Genomic DNA, 21,120 nt, shown 5'->3' on the forward strand with positions numbered 1-21,120 from the left:
GCAAATCACATGGCCACAAAAACCAAACCAAACAAAACAACCCCTGTAGAAGGAGCGGCGGGCCGTGTTTCCACCCAGCTCCTGCATAGCTAGCTTTATACCTGAAATAACAACACACAAATTGTATTCTTTTAAACACTGCTTGTCCCATTAGCTCTAGCCTCTTTCTGGCTAACTCTCACATCTTGATTAATCCATTTCTATTAATGTGTGTAGCACCACGAGATGGTAGCTTAGTGGGAAAGATTCTAGCCTATATCTGTCTCGGGTGGAAGAATCATGGCGTCTGCCTCACTGCCTTCTTCCTTCCAGCATTCTGTTCTGTCTTCCCCACCTACCTATGTTCTGACCTATCAGGCCAAGCAGTTTTCTTTATTAATTAACCAATGAAAGCAACACATAAAAAGAAGACCCACCTATATCATTTCTCCTTTTTCTGTTTAAACAAAAAAGAAAGGCTTTCACTTTAACATAGTAAAATTACATATAACAAAACATGTATCAAGCAAGAATTACAGTCACAATATTTATGTCGATTTTATCTTTATCAAAACTAAGGAAAACTATAACTATAACTAACCATTCTTCAACTCCATCAAAGACTCCAAAAGGATATAATATTACCTAAGTAAACAACTTCCAAAACTCTAGAAATGACAGAGACATCTCGCTGCCTGGACAGTCACCCAAAGTTCCTCTGTACTGTTGGGGCATCTATCTTCAGCCTTCAGGCCCATAGTATCCAGCAGACATTTCCATGAAGCAGGAAAATTCAAAGACAGTTCAGTCACTTTTTTTTTCCTGTATCCTGCAGAATGTCTCGCAGACTCTTTCATGAATCAGGAACCCCGAAATACCATCTCACCTTTAGGCAAGTTCAGCAGTCCTCTCTCTGCAGGTTCTTTGTGTCCAGTTTATGCAACAGTCCAGCCAAGAATAGTTTCTTGCCCAAATGGCTACAAACTCCATAAGGAGCCTCTTCAATGCCCATCTTTCTCTTAAAGTAGATTGGTGCTGCCAGGAGCAGATGTGTCTCATTGTCATGAAAAGCCCTAAGTTATTTTTTTTAATTTATTTATTTATTAAAGATTTCTGTCTCTTCCCAGCCACCGCCTCCCATTTCCCTCCCCCTCCCCTAATTAAGTCCCCCCCCAGCCCGAAAAGCAATCAGGGTTCCCTGTCCTGTGGGAAGTCCAAGGAACCCCCCACCTCCATCCAGGTCTAGTAAGTTGAGCATCCAAACTGCCTAGGCTCCCACAAAGCCAGTACGTGCAGTAGGATCAGAAACCCAGTGCCATAGTTCTTGAGTTCTCAGTAGTCCTCATTGTCCGTTATGTTCAGAGAGTCCTGTTTTATCCCAGGCTTTTCCAGACCCAGGCCAGCTGGTCTTGGTGAGTTCCCAGTAGAACATCCCCATTGTCTCAGTGTGTGGGTGCACCCCTCATGGTCCTGAGTTCCTTGCTCGTGCTCTCTCTCCTTCTGCTCCTGATTTGGACCTTGAGAATTCAGTCCTGTGCTCCAATGTGGGTCTCTGTCTCTGTCTCCTTTCATCGCTTGCTGAAGGTTAATATTCAGGAGGATGCCTATATGTTTTTCTTTGGGTTCTCCTTATTTAGCTTCTCTAGGATCACTAATTATAGGCTCAATGTCCTTGGTTTATGGCTAGAAACCAAATATGAGTGAGTACATCCCATGTTCCTCTTTTTGTGTCTGGCTCACCTCACTCAGGATAGTGTTTTCTATTTCCATCCATTTGTATGCAAAATTCAAGAAGTCCTTGTTTCTTACTGCTGAATAATACTCTAATATGTATATATTCCATACTTTCTTCATCCATTCTTCCATTGAAGGGCATCTAGGTTGTTTCCAGGTTCTGGCTATGACAAACAATGCTGCTATGAACATAGTAGAGCATATACTTTTGTTGTATGATAAGGCCTCTCTTGGGTATATTCCCAAGAGTGGTGAAACAATGAAAGCCCTAAGTTATTAAAACATTTAAAATGCCATATTCTGTAGTCTTTGAAAGATATGAAGAATGCCTATCTGAAATATATCTACGCACATCTAGAAAAATCTAACTAACATGACTACAAGCTTGACTATTATTGATGATTATCCATTAACAACCTATATTTCCTAAGTATACATTATATTTTTAAATGAACTACACAATCACAATACCTTAATCAATATTAGAAATACATATACATATAACAAAATTGACCTTAAAATCCATACCAATGCAAATTATTCATATCTATATCATATCCCCCTTTAAATATAAAAGAACATTTATAAACAATATATGGGCATATGGACACAGTTTTTTCTCTCCAAACTGCTTCGTGCTGAATGGGGGCGCTGTTATCTAGGTCTTTCATGGTATAACCTGGGTGGTAGATACATTTCAGTCACCAGTTGAGTGAAGTAATTTTAAGGTGTTCACTGCTGCAACCTTTCAGGACAGTGTGGTCTATCATATCATATTGGGATAGAAGCAATCCACAGGGTTTCATCCTCTGTGAAAACAAAAGGAGGACTTTTCCAAAGCATAACCTTAGATCCAAATTTTAACGTCAAGGTATTTTCAAAATATCTACCTTGGATTAGTTCAGCAGCATTTCTAAACAAATATCTTTTAGCAGCTGTTGCTCTTTCCTCAGCATTCAAACAATTCAAAGAGAGCATAATAAAATACAGTATCAAGATTCTCTGTGTATTTTCCATCTTTGTGCAGCTTTATTTTAACCTCTATTTTGTTTATTTTTACTTTTTGAGACAGGTTCTTTGTATATCTTTGTCCTGGAATAAGTCTGTAGACCAGGCTATCCTTGAACTCACAGAGATCCAGTTGCCTCTGCCTCCCAAGTGCTGGGATTAAAGGTGTGTGCTACCACACCTTGAACTCACAGAGATTTGTCTGTCTCTACCTCCCAGACATTGGGATTAATGGTGTGTGCTACCACACCTTGAAGTCACAGAGTCAATCTACCTCTGCCTCCCAAGTGTTGGAATTAAGGTGTGTACCATCACACCCAACTACTTCCTTTTTTTCTTTTTTCTTTTTAAGAACTTTAACCTTTAGCTTGCATATATTTTTAACACACTGTAAAGCATTTCGAGGTTTTCTTTGTCTTTAAATCTCTCTTTACTGTATATCTCTCTTTTTATGACCACATGAGTCTTTATGGAGAGGATTAAAGTCGAGGCTTTGACGGCTAGATCCAGCCCATTCCTTAGCTTTCCAGCCTCATGGTGGAGGTACTGGCTGTAGCCATTTTTATTGCCATAACTCTATGGCATTTCAAGGTCCTTGCCAGCAAGCAAGCTGCAGCATTCTGCTCACAGACCACACTTAGTCAGACTGCCTGCCTGAAGGAGTCAGAGTTTGCCCTGGCAGGATGGCCCAGAAAGCCGGCATTTTAAAATGGTGCAGCTTTTTTCCTGCTATGGCTGAAAACCAAAAAGCATGTGGTCTGCTTTTTATCAACACAATTTAAGTGTTTCTTGTCAGGACCTCTTAAGAGCTGCAGGGATTTGCAGCTAAGGCTGAGTCAGGAAACCTCTCTTAAATGAGAATGTTTTCCTCTAGCAAGTAGAGCCGACCCGAGAAATTGCTGCTATGAAGACAATATTCTTTATTCTTTCCCAGGCTTTTTCAGGCTTTCTGTGGATTCAGTTATCCACGTCTGGGCACCATTTGTACAAGGAGTGGCGGGCTGCATTCCTGCTTGGCTCCCGCACGGCTAGCTTTTTACCTGAAATAACAACACACAAATTATATTCTTTTAAACACTGCTTGTCCCATTAGCTCTAGCCTCTTTCTGGCTAACTCTCACATCTTGATTAACCCATTTCTATTAATGTGTGTAGCACCACGAGATGGTAGCTTAGTGGGAAAGAGTCTAGCCTATATCTGTCTTGGGTGGAAGAATCATGGCGTCTGCCTCACTGCCTTCTTCCTTCCAGCATTCTGTTCTGTCTTCCCCACCTACCTATGTTCTGACCTATCAGGCCAAGCAGTTTTCTTTATTAATTAACCAATGAAAGCAACAGAGAGATAGAAGACCCCCCTACAACCCCCCCCTCCAAAAAAAACCAACTCCCCCCCAAAAACCCAAAAAACAAAAAAAAAGAACCTCTCAGAACACCAAAAACCAAACCAAACCAAAAAACAACAAAAAACAGCAACAAAAAAAATCACATAGCCACTCAGGGCCCTCAAGCACTACCTGACCTATGTGCAGCCTGGTCATGTGATTTACATATGATGCAGCTACGTAAGCCCTTGTGCACATGTGCTATGTGTATGTGCTAGACAGCCTTTAAAAGCTGGACATGCCTGCTCCATGCTCTAGTGCTGCACCAACTTCCTCAGGCCTGCGTGCCCATCTTTCTCTGGTAATAAACTCTTAAAGTGGATTTTGTTGTGTGTCCCGTGATCTGTTCTTGGTCACGCCAGTAATTTCACTGTGTGCCCTGCTCTGGCCAGTCTCATGAGAATGGGCACCATTACCAGAGAGGCGATTTTATTGGTGTGCTTTCTATGAGGAAGAACAAAGGCTGCATGGGGGTGATAGGGAACATGGACAGATAGAGTCAACCTTGATTACTGCTTGGCTGTTTGTCAGGGTTTGGTCTATGCCGGGCTATAGGCTGGTCGCATAAGGCTGCTCTGCCAGGAGGCCACCTAGGTAGGCAGAGAGGCTTATGCGACCACTTGTGATGTCCTCGGCAGAGTTCCCTCCCAGACTCTTTGTATTAGCTACTCGTATTGTTGCCACAGCAAGGCAACCTAGGCAGGAAAGGCTTGTTTCGGCTCACAGTTCTGGTACAGTCTGTTGTGGAAAGGAAGGTGTGGCAGCTGGAACAGGAGACGGCTGGTTATATTGCATCTGCCACCAAGAAGCGGAGAGAGATGAATAGCTTTGTTCTTTGTGTTCAATCCCGGCTTCAGCTCAAAGAATGATGCTGCCCCCGTTCAGGGCAGACCTTTCTACCTCAATTAACCCAGTCCAGAAACTTCCTCACAGATGGGTCAAAAAGTTTGTTTCTGTGGTGATTCTAAATCCAACTAAGTTGACAATGACAATTAGCAGCCACACCATCTGTGATGCTAGGAATGGCTGTTCCCATTGGACTGCCAAAGAAAGCTGGGTGTGTTCACACTCACTTGTGAGCCCTGTTTAGGCCCCTGGGTCCAACTTTTTCCAACACTACTTAGGTTAAGCTGGCTATGTGTTCCTTCAGGGTGAGTGCAAACAGATCACACTCAACTGGTCAATGCGGCTTCTTTCTCCCATTTAAAGTGGTTCCGATCAGGGCAAATTAAGTCACTAAACAAAGTGAAATAGAATTGTAACAATTTAATTATCAAGTCAAATTGAATCAAAACAAACAAAATAGCGATTAAAAGTTGTCTAACGGTCTGGGTAGATATTTCTTAAAGGAAGACCTGCAAATGACCATCAGGTATGTAAAATAATGATTAACATATTAACCATTAAGGAAATGCAAATCAAACCCACAAAACGTACCCTGCCATTCCAGTTTGAATGGCTAATATCACCAGGACAAAACATACCTCAAATGGGCAAGGGTGTGGAAAGAGGTACACTCATAAGCTGTAGGTAAGACTGCAGATTAGTACAGTTGTGGAGATTAGCATGGAGGTTCCCAATACACACAACCATGCCACCTAGCAGTTTCACCATTGGGCACATATGTAAAGGAAACGATTCAGAATGGTGGAGAGAGATCCATACTCTCCAGTCCATCCCAGTGCTGTTCACAAAAGCCACGGAGAAATGGAATGAGTTAGTGGCTAGGTAAGGGGAATGTGTTGCACACACCCAACAGGACACTGCATAGCTGTGAAAAGGATGAACTCTTGGGGCTGGGAAGACGGCTCAGTGGGTAAAGCTCTTGCCACACAAGCATCTGAGCTTGAGTTTGGATTCCTAGAACTCATGTAAAGACAGTGTGGTCCCATGTGTCTGCCATCCTAGTGTTCGTATGGCCAAATGGGAGGCAGAGACAGGATCGTCCCCAGAAGCTATGGCCCAGAGAGCCTGATGCATGCTTCTGTGAGCCACAGGAGACCACGCCTCAGGAAAGATGGAAGGCAAAGATTGACACTCAGGTTGCCTCCTAATCTCCATACCCTGGCTGTGGCACACATGCACCTGCAGACACTCATACATCACACACACACACACACACACACACACACGACTAAATCTTACCTGTGACAGCATAAATGAGTCCAGGAGACATTACGCTAAGAGTGTACACAGAGATAGAGTACACGTAGAAAGCGTGATGTTGGTCACAAAGAGTTTTAAAAAGTTACCTAGTTGGAGAGCTTTGGCAGCAGATGGAAATTCCAGATTTCTTGTCTTCTAAGAACAAGAAATTGGATGAAGACACCTGGGGAGTACCTGAAGAGATGCTTTATTGAGGGAAAAAAGTATTGAGTGGCCAGATCTGGAGAAAGGCTAAAGACTCAATGGCCCCAGCCGCCAGCAGGTTGGGAGCCTCCCAGACCATTTAAATAGCTTGCCTTTTTGCTCGTACTCTGTCACTTGGCTGCTTTCCTCTTCCTTTTATATGGGCATTCTGATCCTAGTCCCCACATCACCCTCCTGTTGTACTACCACTTATGACTTCTGCACTGATTGGCCACTATGGTGGTATCGAAACATTTGTGCAGTTTACAATGTGGTGTACCTGCAGAGTGTTGTTGTTGGTGTCCTGTGTTGCCCTATTTCTACACAGCAGTCTCTAGATGTGTACACTAAGTTATATTGCCTGGACTTCTGAACACCTAATGGTGCGGGGATGGGGTGACCATTGGCACAGGGATGGGGTGACCATGCATTGCCTGGAGGAGGGTAGTGTCCCTGTGCTGGTCCATCTTCATTGTCAACTTGGTTAGATTTGAAATCTCCTCCCAGGAGATTGAGGCTCACCCCTGGGTATGTCTATGAAGGTCTTTCTAGAGACTTAGCCAAGGCTAGGGTGATAGTGGGAGTGGGGTGGAGATCGTCTATAAATATGAGCATCTTCATTCTGTGGAATGAGGGCTTGGGTGTACTAAAGGTGCAAAAAGGAGAAAACCAGCCCAACAGTGCCGTTCCCTTTTCTCTGTTTCTTGGCCCACGTGATCTGAGCCGCATTGCTTCACATGTCCTCCCTGCTATGAAGGACTGGATTTTCTGAAGTCGTGAGCCCAGATAAATCTTTCCTTCTTTAAAGGGATGTGTCAGACATTTTGCTCCAATAGTGGTCCTCACCCTTCCTACTGTTGCGACCCTTTAATACAGTTCCTCATGGTGTGGTGACCCCCAACAGTAACATTATTTTCATTGCTACTTCCTAACTGTAATTTTGCCACAGTTGTGAATCATGATGTAAACACCTGTGTTTTCCGATGGTCATAGGTGACCCCTGTGAAAGGGTCCTTTGACTTCCAAAGGGGTTGGGACCCATGGGTTGAGAGCCGATGTGTTATAGCCAAACAAAAGTAGCCATTTTCAGCCTTTGTGTGGGGAGACGTTTTGCTCTCTTTGGTGCAGGGGTGGAACACTGATCTTTAATGCCAACGAGAAAAAAAAGTCATGTCTTGAGTGCTTCATTCTCAGCACTGAGGAAAACGTATTATTCTCAGGTTACATTTTATTTTAAACTAACATATTCTCCCCAACCAAGGGCCTCAAAGGTAGACATTACACAGGAATGTGAGCCGTGGAAGGACATCTGTAATTTATGGTCAATGTACTTTGAAGGTGAAAAACAGCCTCCAGCCAGACAGCATCACTGTGCCTTCTGTCTGTCCTTTCATCCATGTTCCCGCCTAGTTTGCTAGCTGACTCCAGTAACCTGCAGGAGAGATCTGAGAGAGAAGGAGGAATGAGGGAGCATGCTGGAAAAATCCTTCATTTATTATTAACTCAAATCTCCAATTGACTTGTCTCCTCCAGGGCTAGCGACTACAATGGGACCATGGAATTGGTCCAGTTAGGCTACAGTTTTCAGAGAAAGACTTTGGTGTAGTGGAAAGATCAATGAACTGGGCGAGAGGAGAGCTGCATGCTAATGACGACTGTCACACTCCGAGTCCCCAAAGTTTTCAGGGACTTTGCTCTCATTTCGCACATCTTCTGTCTCCCAGCCAGGCATTTCCTGCTTGCCGTTCTGTGGCTTTTCTCGTCTGTTTGGAAGGCCGAGGTATAAAATAGACAGCAAGTGTGTTAGGGTTGGTGTTGGTCAGGTGTTTTTATGTTAAACAGCATACCTTTAACACGTTGGCTGAAAATCAAAGCTGTTTTGTTTTGTTCAGAGCTCCACGTATTGCCCGGCCTTGGCTTGGGCTGGCTCTGCTGATCTGCTGATCGTGGTTGACTCTATGGTACTTCTGTGTTAGCCAGAAGACCTAAAATGGCTCCTCTTGCAGGTCCAGTTACTGTCAGTCAGCAGCCAGAGTCTGGATGCTTGCTGCTTGGGTGCCTTGTATGCCCTCAAAGCAGGCTGGCTCTGACTGAAACATAAAGTGGACTTGGGGATCCAGGCTCAGAAGGTGGGCAAGTTAGAATGCATAGGTTCTTTTTGAACTTTTGATTCTATCAAATTTGCTAATATTCACTTAGCTAAGACAAAATACGTGACCTGTTGAGAGTCAAAACTGAAGAAGTATATTCCCCCCTTCTCTCTCTCTCTCTCTCTCTCTCTCTCTCTCTCTCTCTCTCCCTTTCTCTCTGTGTGTGTGTGCACTCATGGGCATGTGTGTATGTGTTTGTGACATCAGGACTCAATCTCTATTGTTCTTTGGTCTATCTACCTGTCTGTCTGTCTATCCATCTGTCTATCTGTCTGTCTGTCTATCTATCTGTCTATCTATATGTGGTCTCTCACTGGCATAGAACTCACACAGTACATTAAGTTGGTTGCTCAATGAGCCCCAGGGATTCTCCTGTCTCTAACTCCCCAACACTGTGATTACAAACATGTCATCACATCTGGTCTTACTATTGTTATTCCTTTTTTTTTTTTTAAACATAGGTACCGGGCCTAGAACTCAGGTCCTCACGACTGCAAAGCAAGTGCTCTGTCCATTTAGCCATCTTTGCACCCCCTCATTGTATGCCTTGATTGAAGGACTCTGTGGCCATCTTAGCCGTCACTTAGATTGGATTGTGAGCTGTCTAAAGAACACCATCGCACCTGCCAGATTGGTTCATTTTGTCTCACACATTATGCCAACCCCAGAATTTCCATCCTCTCAGGCTCCTCACGACCCCACAGGCCCTTCATCAGCATAACCCAGGAAGCCATATCAGGAGCCTGCTCTGCTTTAGACAGCAGATGTGGTGCAGAAAAGCTTCTCATAAATACAGACTTCTGTGGCTTGAATATTTCCAGCCCAATAGGGGAGTTGGCTATTCCAAGGGTCCCCGTGGCGAATCCTTTGGAGAGTTAAGAATCCTTTTTTTTAATGCCCCAGATCACCTCCTGTTTTAGCTTCTTGGTGCTCAGAGCAGAGGGATTTCAGAATACAGGTGATGGGAAAAATCAGCAGCCTTGAAATTGGACTGCCCTATGTAGTAATACGAGCGGCGGGGCTGCATCCCCAGCACCCCAGCCGCCTGCTAGCTTATGCCCCAAAATAACAACACACAAACTGTATTCTTTTAAACACTGCTCGGCCCATTTCTATCTAGCCACTTCTAGGCTAACTCTCGCACCTGGACTAGCCCATTTCTAATATTCTATGTAGCACAGCTAGGTGCGCTTACCAGAAGATGCTAGCCTACGTGCATCCTGGGTCGGAGCTTCATCGCATGCATCTTCCCGGGAGCGGGGAGCATGGTGTCTCTCTGAGGTGTCTGCCCCCGAGAGGAGGGCTGTCGAGTCTGAGCTCACTTCCTCTTCCTCCCAGCATTCTGTTCTGTTTACTCCTCCCACCTATGTTTTAACCTATGAGGGCCAGCCAAGCAGTTTCTTTATTGCTTAACCAATGAAAACAACAGATTGATATATGACACTCCCACATCAGCCCTAGGTTCAAATCTCACTGGTGATGTCATCTTGGGCAATTTATTTAAAGTCTTAAAATAGATTTTTTTAAAAAACAATTCAGATTAGTAGATGTTTATCCCCACCAGGTTGTAGGGAGAATTGCATGAAAGAGGAAAACGTGTGGGAATAGCCAGGTGTCTCACATGAACTTAGTGACTAAGGGCAACTCATCCTTCTGCCCAATCAGATGTCACATTTTGTATAACTACATGCCCTGCCACGGCCTCCCAGACACAAAGACCTTTGAAATATTTGTTTTCAGTTTGGGGACTAGCTTGGCTTGGTTCTCTCTGACTGTGCTTCCAAAGACTGCCTTTAAAGCCGAATAGCTGTTCTCATCCCATGATCAAATTCAGGAGGGGAGATGAGGAAATGAATTCATAGCTCTGTAGACATCATGGGGCAAAAAGTCAGTACTAAACCAATTTAAAATAAATTAGCTGAGAATAAGGCAGGTGCTGCCTGACACAGTATGGGAAGTTGTCTTTTTAACCCAATCTGCAGAGAGCAGGAAAATAAGCAAATTGGAAAGTTACCCCAGATGTCTGGATGCTACAGATTCCAAGATGGCCATCTGAGAGTCTGACACCAACTCTGGGTCAGCACAGAACCCCGACTCCAACTGGCCAATCTTCCAGGGCTGTGAGAGCATTGGAAGAAATTTATAGCTCGCAGATTACAAAAGCAGCTCTAATTAGCCCCTCGAGACAATTGCATAAGAACTACTGAGAACACTGCCAACTGCTATCTCCTCTTCTATGTGTTTTCTCTGAGAACCTGGCAATGGATGTTCTTTAACAATAGGAGCTGAGAGACCTTCACTCTAACAGCACCCCTGAGGATCCAGCCTCCTTTATTTGCAGTCTTGCAAAGATCAATTGGATGTATTGTTCAATCTCAGGACACTGTGGCTTAAGGTAGAAGACAACGAAGAGAAGAATTGTCCCTTAGCTACCAGCTCCCCTACCTGTATAGTGATGAACAAGAAATTCTCAAATATTGATTGGTTTTGGATTTCTTTTTTTGTTGCAGTATGAGCGGCAGGCCTGCGTCCCCAGCACCCGGCCGCCCACATGGCTAGCTCTAACTATGCCCCGAAATAATTACACAGAAACTGTATTCTTTTAAATACCGCTTGGCCCATTTCTATCTAGCCTCTTCTAGGCTAGCTCTCGCACCTGGACTAGCCCATTTCTAATAATCTGCTGTAGCCCACGTGCTGGCTTACCAGGAATGATCTTAACCTGCGTCTGCCTGGAGTGGGAGAATCATGGTGACTCCCTGACTCAGCTTCTTTCTCCCAGCATTCTGTTCTGTTTACTCCACCCACCTATGTTTTAACCTATGAGGGCCAAGCAGTTTCCTTATTGCTTAACCAATGAAATCAACACATTGATATATGACACTCCCCCATCATCTTTCTTTCTTTCTTTCTTTCTTTCTTTTTTTTTTTTTGAGAAGGGCTTCTCTGTGTAGCCCTGACTGTCTGTCCTGGAACTCACTCTATAGAGCAGACTGGAATTCAAGATTTGTCTGTTTCAAGAGTTTCAAAGATAAGGGTTTTCCTGATTGTTTATTTGTATTCATAAAGTAAGACGTGTGTGTGTATAAGCTAGAGATCAGCATTGGGTATCATTCCTTAGGAACTATCCACCTTGAGTTTTGAGACAAGCAAGGGGGCAAGGCTGATTAGCCAGTGAGTCCCAGGGATCCCGTGGGCTTCACTGTCCTATCTCCACCTCCTGAGTGCTGGGATTACGTGTTCTTACCACCATGCCCTACCTTAAAAACAAACAACCAAACATCTGTGTTTCTGGGGGATAGAACCCAGATCCTCATGCTTGCAGGGCAAGCATTTTATTGATTAACTTGTCACGTCCATGCCTAAGACCTTCTTTAGCAGGTTGCGATATTGCTTTAAAGTCAGGGGCGGTGTTGACCAAATGGTCTTTTTGTTCTGCTTTCCCTGGGTCCTGGCAAAAAGTTACTCAATCAATAAACTCATTCTCTAGTTGAATTTCGGAGACTGGCTCAGACATCCTCCCACCCACACTTCCATCTCTCACAGAGAACCTAGTGTGGCTTGGTGGCTGTTTTAGGTCTGTGACACAATTTATTAGGTGTAGGGGCAACATCAGCTCTGTCTTCCCTGAAACCAGGGGCTCCAAGAGCTGCTGGTTATGTCTAGAAATCTTCCAGGCCAATGGAGGATATTCAGTCTCATCTTTGAGTTATTTTCAAAAGATCAGGTGATGCTCAGGACAAAGCAATTACAGGGAGGAACCTTATTCCTTGTTTCCCTCAAGTCTGGCTAGTAATGGATTTAAATATAAGTGGCCTCCCATGATGATGGTTGCTATGCAGAATAAGGGCAGACCCCATGAGGAGGTGGTCCAGCTTCCCTGAGCTGTTGCCAGAACCACTTGAGATACTGATTCCTGGGCTTCCTCGTAGATCCTCAGAGTCACTGGATCCAACAAAGTACAGAATTCCTACCTTTGGACTAGGAAGTCCTGTGGTTCAATAGATCTCCATAACTGCCTGTGAAAACTGACAAAGCAGTTCTTGGCAAGAGGTCTTGGGCAGGTTCCTGTCGACGGTGGGCCCCACATGTGATCTCGAGGGTAACTGTCTCCGATTGTGCTAGGAGAAGTGTCCCACTTCGCCAGGATCAGTCTCCTCTCCTGTGGAGTAGAAAAGGGCATGGCAGTTGTTCTTATGCCCCCAGGGCATCTGGGAGATGCTATTTTCCTCAGACATAAAAAGCAATCTGTTGAAGTCTCTTGATCCTTCAGCAGCACTCTGACAGGATGACATTAATACCTGCTCTCACAGTCCCCAGGGCGTCCCAGAGCCAAGCTCCATTTAAACTCAGTCCTTTAACCATGTGTATTCTGCAAGCAATCACAGAATGTTCAAGCAAATTGTTATCTTGCTTGGTCAGTCTGTATTTTTTTTTTTTTTTCTGAAAACCAAAGAAAAAGGAAAGGCGTGGAATAAGGAAAGGTGTAAACGTGTGTTCTGGTTTCTAGCAGCTAGTGTGTGTGCCAAGAAATTACAACCTTACTACACAACCATGAAAAGGAAGAGAGCCCTCCCCGCCTTCTTAGGGGTTGGCTTTCCTTCCTTCTGCTCTGCTAATGCTGTGGAACTGCCCATAAAGCTCTGGTTTGCTTCTGTATTTTCCCTTCCAGGCTCTGAGAACAAGGCTCAAATCTTGTTCCTGTCTGGCTCTAGGGACTACTAAGGGGCCAGACACATACATAACAACCTCGGTGCTATGGTTTAATTTCTGTTGCTGTGATAAAAGACCCTAAGCAAAAACCAACGGAGGGGACAAAGGGTGTTTCCTTGGCTTATAATTTCAGGGTACAGTCACATCCTTAAGGGGGAGTCAAGCCAAGAACTCAAGTAGCTCATTACATCATATCCACAGTCAAGACCAGAGAGAAACGAATCCACCCATGCCGTGGTCTGCCTTGGCTTCATTTAGCTTTCTTTTGTCTTATGTAGCTCAGGATCCTCTGTCTAGGGAATGGTGCTGCCCACTAAGGACTGGATCTTCCTACATCAATTAACAATCAACACACCCTCCCCACCAGACATACCCACAGGTGATTTTGTCTAGGCAATTTCTCACCTGAAGCTCTGTCCTTAGATGATTCTGAGTTGTACTTAAAAAGACCCTTCACACTATGTGACTGTGGGGTGTTAAGATCTTACTTTGAACCCAAGTGGTAATGCAAGAATGGTCTAAGTTGGGTGCCTGATCTAAACTGTTAAACTACTTGTCTGGATACCTGACAAGGATATATATATATATATATCCTTTTGGTTTTGGTTTTTTCCCCCTTGTGTTCTTCCCCACATCCTTGCCTTTTCTAATGGAATAAAACCAGGTTCCGTGGCCTCCAGTTGGGCCATTATCTTTAGTATTTGTTGTGCAGAAGTTTCTTCTTGGCATAGGAGCTGGCATTTCTTGGATTCATTTCTCATATTTGGGGCTGTTTTGTGTTCTGCCCCTTCTGAGTCTATGCTATGTTAATGACATACCAGAAGAAAGAAAAATATCCATATCCAAACTCCCCGGGGCCTTGAGAAAGGAAAGTCTCCAATTAGCATTCTTTCCTTGGCAGCCAGCCTTTATGACTAAAGAGCTTTATTGGCTTTGGAAAGTTTTAGAATTGAAACCGAGTGCTAAGAGAGACCCTGGGCAAGACCTTATGAGTTGAGGCCAGGAAGGAAGACAGAAGCAAATGAAAATGGCAGGAAGGGGAAGAGAACAAGGCAAGGGGGGGGGGGATGGAAATAGATTACTGAGGTAATCTGCTCTTCCTCAGGTGAAATTTGTGGTCTGTAAATTAGCAAATTCCAGGGGCCTGTCTTTTTCTTTTTTCTCTTACATTGTATAAATGCTACTGAACAGACCAAGACATTTGTAACTCCTGCCTCCATAAATGCATGCCATCGCCTAGATAGGCTCTGAACATATGTGAAGCAGGCATGTGGAGCATCAGAGGTGGTGTGGAATGATGACCTGTAGCTGAGCCAGGTGCCAGAGCAGACCGGCATCCTCTCTACACACTCCCAAGTTCCCACGGTGCACCATAGTCTGTCTCCTCTGAGCCCTCTGCTGTTCTCTGTCACCCTCTGCTCTCTCACCTTTGTGCCTTGGCCATATGCCTACCTCAGCCCAGTGTCCCCTTCCCACTTGGATAGGTGAGAGTCTTAGAAGCAGAAATGAAGACAGAGACCCCTCTGATGAGGCTGAGGAAAAGCAGAGGGAAGACTCGAATAGCAGAGGCATGATCCACAGAGACTATGACTTGAATGGGTGACTTAGAAGCCACCCAGAGAGACGTCCCACTTTTGAGTCCCCATCTACCTTTCACATCACAGGACACACAACACAGTTACAACTCATCAAATGCATTGGGTGTGTTATGCAGCCTTTTCTAGGGACAGAGTCATTTCTGTAACCCTCAGCGAGCTCAGCTTCCTTCGTGGCCATCAGCAGGGAATACACTTACGTGCGGATATTTCAGTGTGCAGTTGAGGTCAAACCAGAGAATGCTGGCTCAGTCATGAACGTGGCTTCAAACCAGATCTTGTGTTTTCTTGCTCTCTGACAGCACCCATAGAAAAGTGACACGCAGACAACATGCACATGTCCGTCCTGGCCCTGTCCTGCTCCTGGCACCCTGGACAGTTCCCACAGTGCTTTTGCTTGCTCACTGGGCTGAAATGCATCTGTCTGTAACTTCCCTTGAGGCTCCCTTTGCCTCCTAGAGTAGATTTGCATTTCATGCGACAGTCCCTGTGGGTTGATTTTAGGGAGCATACCTGTCTTGTCTGCATTTTCACTTCCTGCTGACAGTTGAAGCCCAGCCTTTGAAATTTCATCTTTCCTGGTCTCCCTCCATCCTCAGTTGTCACCACCTCCCTTTGTTACTCAGAGGAAGTGGAAGGAGCTAGAAACTCCTTATTTTTATAAATTCCCAAGACTGTGTCCTTAGGGCATTCTGAGGTCACTCATGGGATCTCATTTCTGTTTTCCCAGTCCTGTCAATGGAAAAGAAAACTGCTTAGAGTAACTTCACACATCTTAGCCATCCCTCACTGGTGATGAATGACACATACCTTATTAATGTCCCACTTTTCTGTGTACAGCATGATTGAATCAGTAGAGAGGAAATAACTCCATACTGGACTTCTTCCTCTGGTCACCGTAAGTCATCACGATTAACTGTGATTTCAGGCAAGTCTCTCTGTCCCGGGGGAGGTCACTGCAGTCCTGATGGGAGCAAGAGGGAAGGAGATAAAAGTGAATCAAAGAAACAGATGCCAGCTGGGGGAGATGGCTCAGTCATTAAGTGTTTGACATACAAACACGAGGGCCTGAGTTTAATTCCTCAGCACTCATCCAAAAAAACCAGCCATGGCAGTGTATACTAGGCCTGAGGAGGCAAAGGAGGCTCCCCGGGGCTAGCCACCTCGGTTAGCTTGACTTGCTTAACAAAGTTAGATGGCACCTGAGGGATGGCACTCAATGTTGACCTCTGACCTCCTCACACAGATATGCTTATGCATTCAAACACACACACACACACACACACACACACACACACACACACACATAGAGAGAGAGAGAGAAGGAGAGAGAGAGAGAGAGAGAGAGAGAGAGAGAGAGAGAGAGAGAAGGAGAGAGAGAGAGAGAGAGAGAGAGAGAGAGAGATCAAGTGGTCCAGAATGATAAGATGTGCTGATGTTTGGTTGGGAACATAAGGGGAGAGGTCCCTTCATCAAGAATAACCTCTAGAGGGTGAGGAGGAGTCTGGTAAGGGAATCACACAGCATCTCAGGCAGTAGGAATACCAGGAAATCACCAGGTCCTGGGAGTCCAAGATGAACCCCAGAGGAAGATAGTGATCCTCACCTGTACTTGAGGTTCCAGTAAGATAGGGACTGAGAGTGTCCAGTACTTCAGTCACGGTGTGGCCACTTGGAGATCACCGTGTCTTCTTCCAGCCCATGGAGGGGGCGGAAGACAACGTGGTGTGCACTAGGGTGTGTGTAGGAGGGAATCATATGGGGAATGTAGGACAATAATCGTCTGGGAAGTTTGGGTCTGAGGAGGAGAGAGAGATGTAACTTCAGGAAATGTGGGGTGGCAGGAAGATATTTTTAAAGCAGGGAAGGCTTGAGCCTGTTTTTGAAGGATGTGGTGGAAAGGAAAACTTGACTAGCTAGCAGAGAGATGGATGGCCTGACATTCGGAGGACACCAGGGAAGGGACTGAGGACCCAAGGGGAAGGACACTTCTCAAATGTCACCTCAAGGGTATGCAAGGCTTCAAAGACCACACTCTTATTTACCAAGCTGGTAGGTAGTCCCTGTCTCATCCTTAATCCAGCACAAGTTTTCCTCTAGACCTGAGTTCCGGGTGGCTTGAATGGCAAGTGTGTGCAACAGGGGAAAGGGTGTGTACATATCCCAGATCCTACTGCTCAGCACATTTCTCTGTGCTGAGATCCTCTTAGTCCACAGTGTCTGACCAGCTGTGACATTCATGCCCCAGATCCCTTGACACTTGATCATTTCAAGAATCTATTCTTTCTTGATCTTCCAGACCTTTGTCATGCTGGCTCAGAGTCTATTCTCTCTGATTTCCTGGGGGACTCAACTGGATGAACCTGCAATTAATTGCAGGGCACATGACGGTCTTTCGTGATCTTGTCTACTCTAGACTCTCTGTCTAGTGCCCTTGGTCAAAGTTTTTAAGAGTAGTGTGTGTGTGTGCATGCACACATGTGTGTTCATGTGTGTTAGTGCAGATGCACCTCTACTGTGGACAACCTCTGGTGTTGGTGTTTTGAGACCAGGTCTCATTGTCACTTTTTATGTTGAGCTAGCTGCTCCACAAGCTGCCAGGGAGTCTCCTGCCTGCCCCCTATCTCCCCACAGAGCTGTGAGACCACCATGGCTTACACCTGCTATGCCCAGCCTCTGTGTCTATTCTGGAATCTAAACTCATGTCCTCATACTGTCGACCGTCTCTCCAGCCCCCAGCACGATTTATCTTTCAAATCAAGCTACTCTGTGCATTCACTCAACTCGTAGAGATACCTGTTTTCCATCGTCCTCCCCTGTGCTAAGTGGCCCAACTGCACTTACTAGAAGTTCAAGATGGCTAATTACACATTTTTAGACATTAATAAAATTGGTGGTGACCATTATGCATATTTTAAAAAAGTTCTAGGGTCATTGTCAACATCATCCTTATTCTGTTTTGAGATGAGGGGCCTCATGTCTCCCAAGCGGCCATCAAACTTACCATGTAGCCAGGAATGACCTTTAAACTTCTGATCCTTTTGCCTCTGCCTCTGGAGTCCTGGAATTGCAGACATGAGTGACCTCAGCCAGTTTATGTGATGCTGAGCCTTGAACTAGGGTTTTCCTGCATGCCAGGCAAACACTCTGCCAACTGAGCTGTATCTCCAGTTCTGAGGAATTATTTTTAAAAACATCATTTTCATCTCTTTTGTGCCTAACTAATTTTTCAAAGATCTTAAGACAGAAGCCCACACTTTTTTAAAAAAAATATCAAGAAACTGCAAGTCAATAAACACTCTATTCCCATGCCACCCTACACGCATCCCACCCAGTGACAATGAAATACACACTGACAAGAGCAATAAGAAAAATAATAACGTTATTGCAGGATCAATGTCTATTTCTGGCTTCATAAATAAAGGACCAGGCTTCCATTGATGTTTAATTTTTGTAAATGCCTCTGGAAATTTAAGTATGGTAAGAAAACATTAGCCCAGGATAATGTTCAATTTCTCCCAACATAAGCTTTTAAACCTTGGATGTGTGCAGTTTTCAGTCTGGCAGAAATTTGGAGCAAATCTCTCTAGAGCAGAATGCTGAAGGTTTGTTTTAAATGGGCTAGCATTATGGTACAGGTCTAGAGGGCAGGAAGGTAGAAACTGCTGCAGTAATAGAGATATAGAACTCTGGAAGCCTGTAGCCTCATATCTGTGCAACAAGGGTGCTCTCCTGTATCTATGATGATGGGGCATCCGTATGCCACATGCCAAGTTCAGAAGGACCAAGGGTTGTGTACAGGAGGGGTGGCCTCTGGTCTCTGTTGGGTATCAAAATGGGCTGTTTGTTTTCTCCCACACAACAATTGCTCTGACATTTACTCAGCTCCCTGGAGCAGTATTATCAACACCTGGATTGAGGAAGAAATGAACTCTTGCTAGCTCTGCCCAAGCTGTGAAACTAGAGAGCTTTGAATTCAGGCAGATAGATAAGAGTGGGAAAAGGCTGCCAGAGATGAATTCTACTGCCATTCCCCCAGTCTTTCCAGCCAGCGTCTAAAAGACCAACTGGTTCTTCTTCAGAACAAACTCATTAGAAGAGAAGGCAAGGAAGCTATGTCTGTGTCTTCAGTACTCAGTTGGAGTCACAGAAGTGTTGTTTCGTTGTGTTTTTTTTTTTGAACCTCAAATTTGCATCAGACTAATGAGTGCTTTCCTCAAATGCAGTCTGCTTATCTGGTTCTGAGGGTCTGGAAGTGTGGGTGCAGGACTGTGCATTTATAAGAAGTGTCATGTGGTGTTAACATGGCAGGCCAGGAGGCCACCTCTTGAGAACCCATAGTCTGGAGTCTTTTGACCCAGACATGGGACTGTCATAGGCCAACAGATGTATCCTTCTGCATGCATGGGCTCAAACAGGGCCAGGCAGTCCCCACGTTCTGAAAGGAAGCCTTCATCTTGGGTGTGTGGCCGGATGGATATCTATTCATATGGATGCACATTGCAGGTTCCCGAGAATGTGAAGGCTAGAGGTCATTTGAGACTGCCCCTTGTCAGTAGGTATCCATCTTGTTTCTTTTCTTTTTTCTTTTTTTTTTTTTTCGAGACAGGGTTTCTCTGTGGCTTTGGAGCCTGTCCTGGAACTCGCTCTGTAGACCAGGCTGGTCTTGAACTCACAGAGATCCGCCTGCCTCTGCCTCCCGAGTGCTGGGATTAAAGGCGTGCGACACCATCGCCCGGCCATCTTGCTTCTTGAGACAGGGTGTCCCATGTTTACTTGGGATTCACTGATTAGGCTAGGTTGGCAAGCCCCTAAGGCCCTCCTGTCTCAGCCTCCCCAGTACGGAGATTACAAGCATGTACCACAATAATTAGCTTTGTTAAGTGGGTTCTGAAGAAACAAACTCAGGCTCTTATGACTGAACAGCAAGGATATTACTAAATAAGCTATTTTCCCAGCCCCTATTTCTTTGCTCTGTTGTTGATCTGAATGTTGGTCACCACATATGTTGACTCTGTGAACTCTCCCTTTTTATGTTTTGGAGAGTGAGTTATTCTTCTGCTATTCCAAAGTCATGAGGGCTTGGAAAGGCATAGGTGGTTTTTCCTACCCTGCCCTCTGCCTATAAGCATTTTTAACTTCACAGGGGAAAGAGGCAGCCCCTGGGATCCAGCAACAGCCAGGCAAGTTTGAGACCTTTCTGATGTCCCCACAGCTGGTTCCCATTTGCTATGGGCATAATTTAGTGTCATCCCAGCCAAACTGTGATGGAGCATGCTGGCTCCCCTCCAATTCCATCCAAACCAGGACCTCCCACCAGAACATCCGGTTAAAACCAGGAAGGATGTGGGCATCTGAGCTCAAGGCAGGGATATGAAGTTCTGATGGTCTTAGACTGGTGTGGCTGCTCCAGGACTGAGAGAGGAGCCAAGTCAGGGGAGAATGGTGGCAGAGGGCTTGCGTTTCAGCCTAAGAAATCTGAAGTTCTCTCTTTGTCCTGACACACACATCTCAAGAGAAGCCCGGATTGCTTTCAGAATGAAGTTCCAACTCCACCCATGCAAACCATCTAGAGAGCAGCTAGACGCTTGATAGTGTAGTGATGAGGCAAGCAGGCCTGCTTTTCATCCCGCCTGGCTCCTGCATGGTTAGCCTTACACCCGAAATAACAACACACAAATTGTATTCATTTAAACACTGCTTGGCCCATTATATCTAGCCTCTCCTTGGCTAATTCTCACATCTTGCTTTAACCCATATTTAGTAATATGTGTAGCACCATGACATGGTTGCTTACCAGGAAATATCTTAACCTGTGTCTGTCTCAGAGAGGAGAGGCATGGTGTCTGCCTCACTTCCCTTCTTCCCAGCATTCTGTTCTGTCTACTCCACCCACCTATGTTCTGACCTATCAGGCCAAGCAGTTTCTTTATTAATTAACCAATGAAAGCAACACATAGAAAGAAGACCCACCTACATCCTGACATGGTTATCCCATCTAAACATTTTTGCTTGGATCATATTTTCTATAAGAATTGTAAAATACAAGTGTTAGGGCTTGCAAGCCATTGTTTTGCATCTCCTTGCCAGCCTAGTATGCAGCCAGCATCAACATTTGTCCCCCTGGCTGCTGGTACCCTTGACATATTCATTCTCTCAGCTCCCTTTTTCTCTCTCAGGAAATCTGTCATACAAACACCTTTATTTCCA

This window comes from Microtus oregoni, unplaced genomic scaffold (genome assembly GCF_018167655.1).
Source record: "Microtus oregoni isolate MIOR12 unplaced genomic scaffold, Mior012 000028F_ref0000031, whole genome shotgun sequence".
NCBI classification, from domain to species: domain Eukaryota; kingdom Metazoa; phylum Chordata; class Mammalia; order Rodentia; family Cricetidae; genus Microtus; species Microtus oregoni.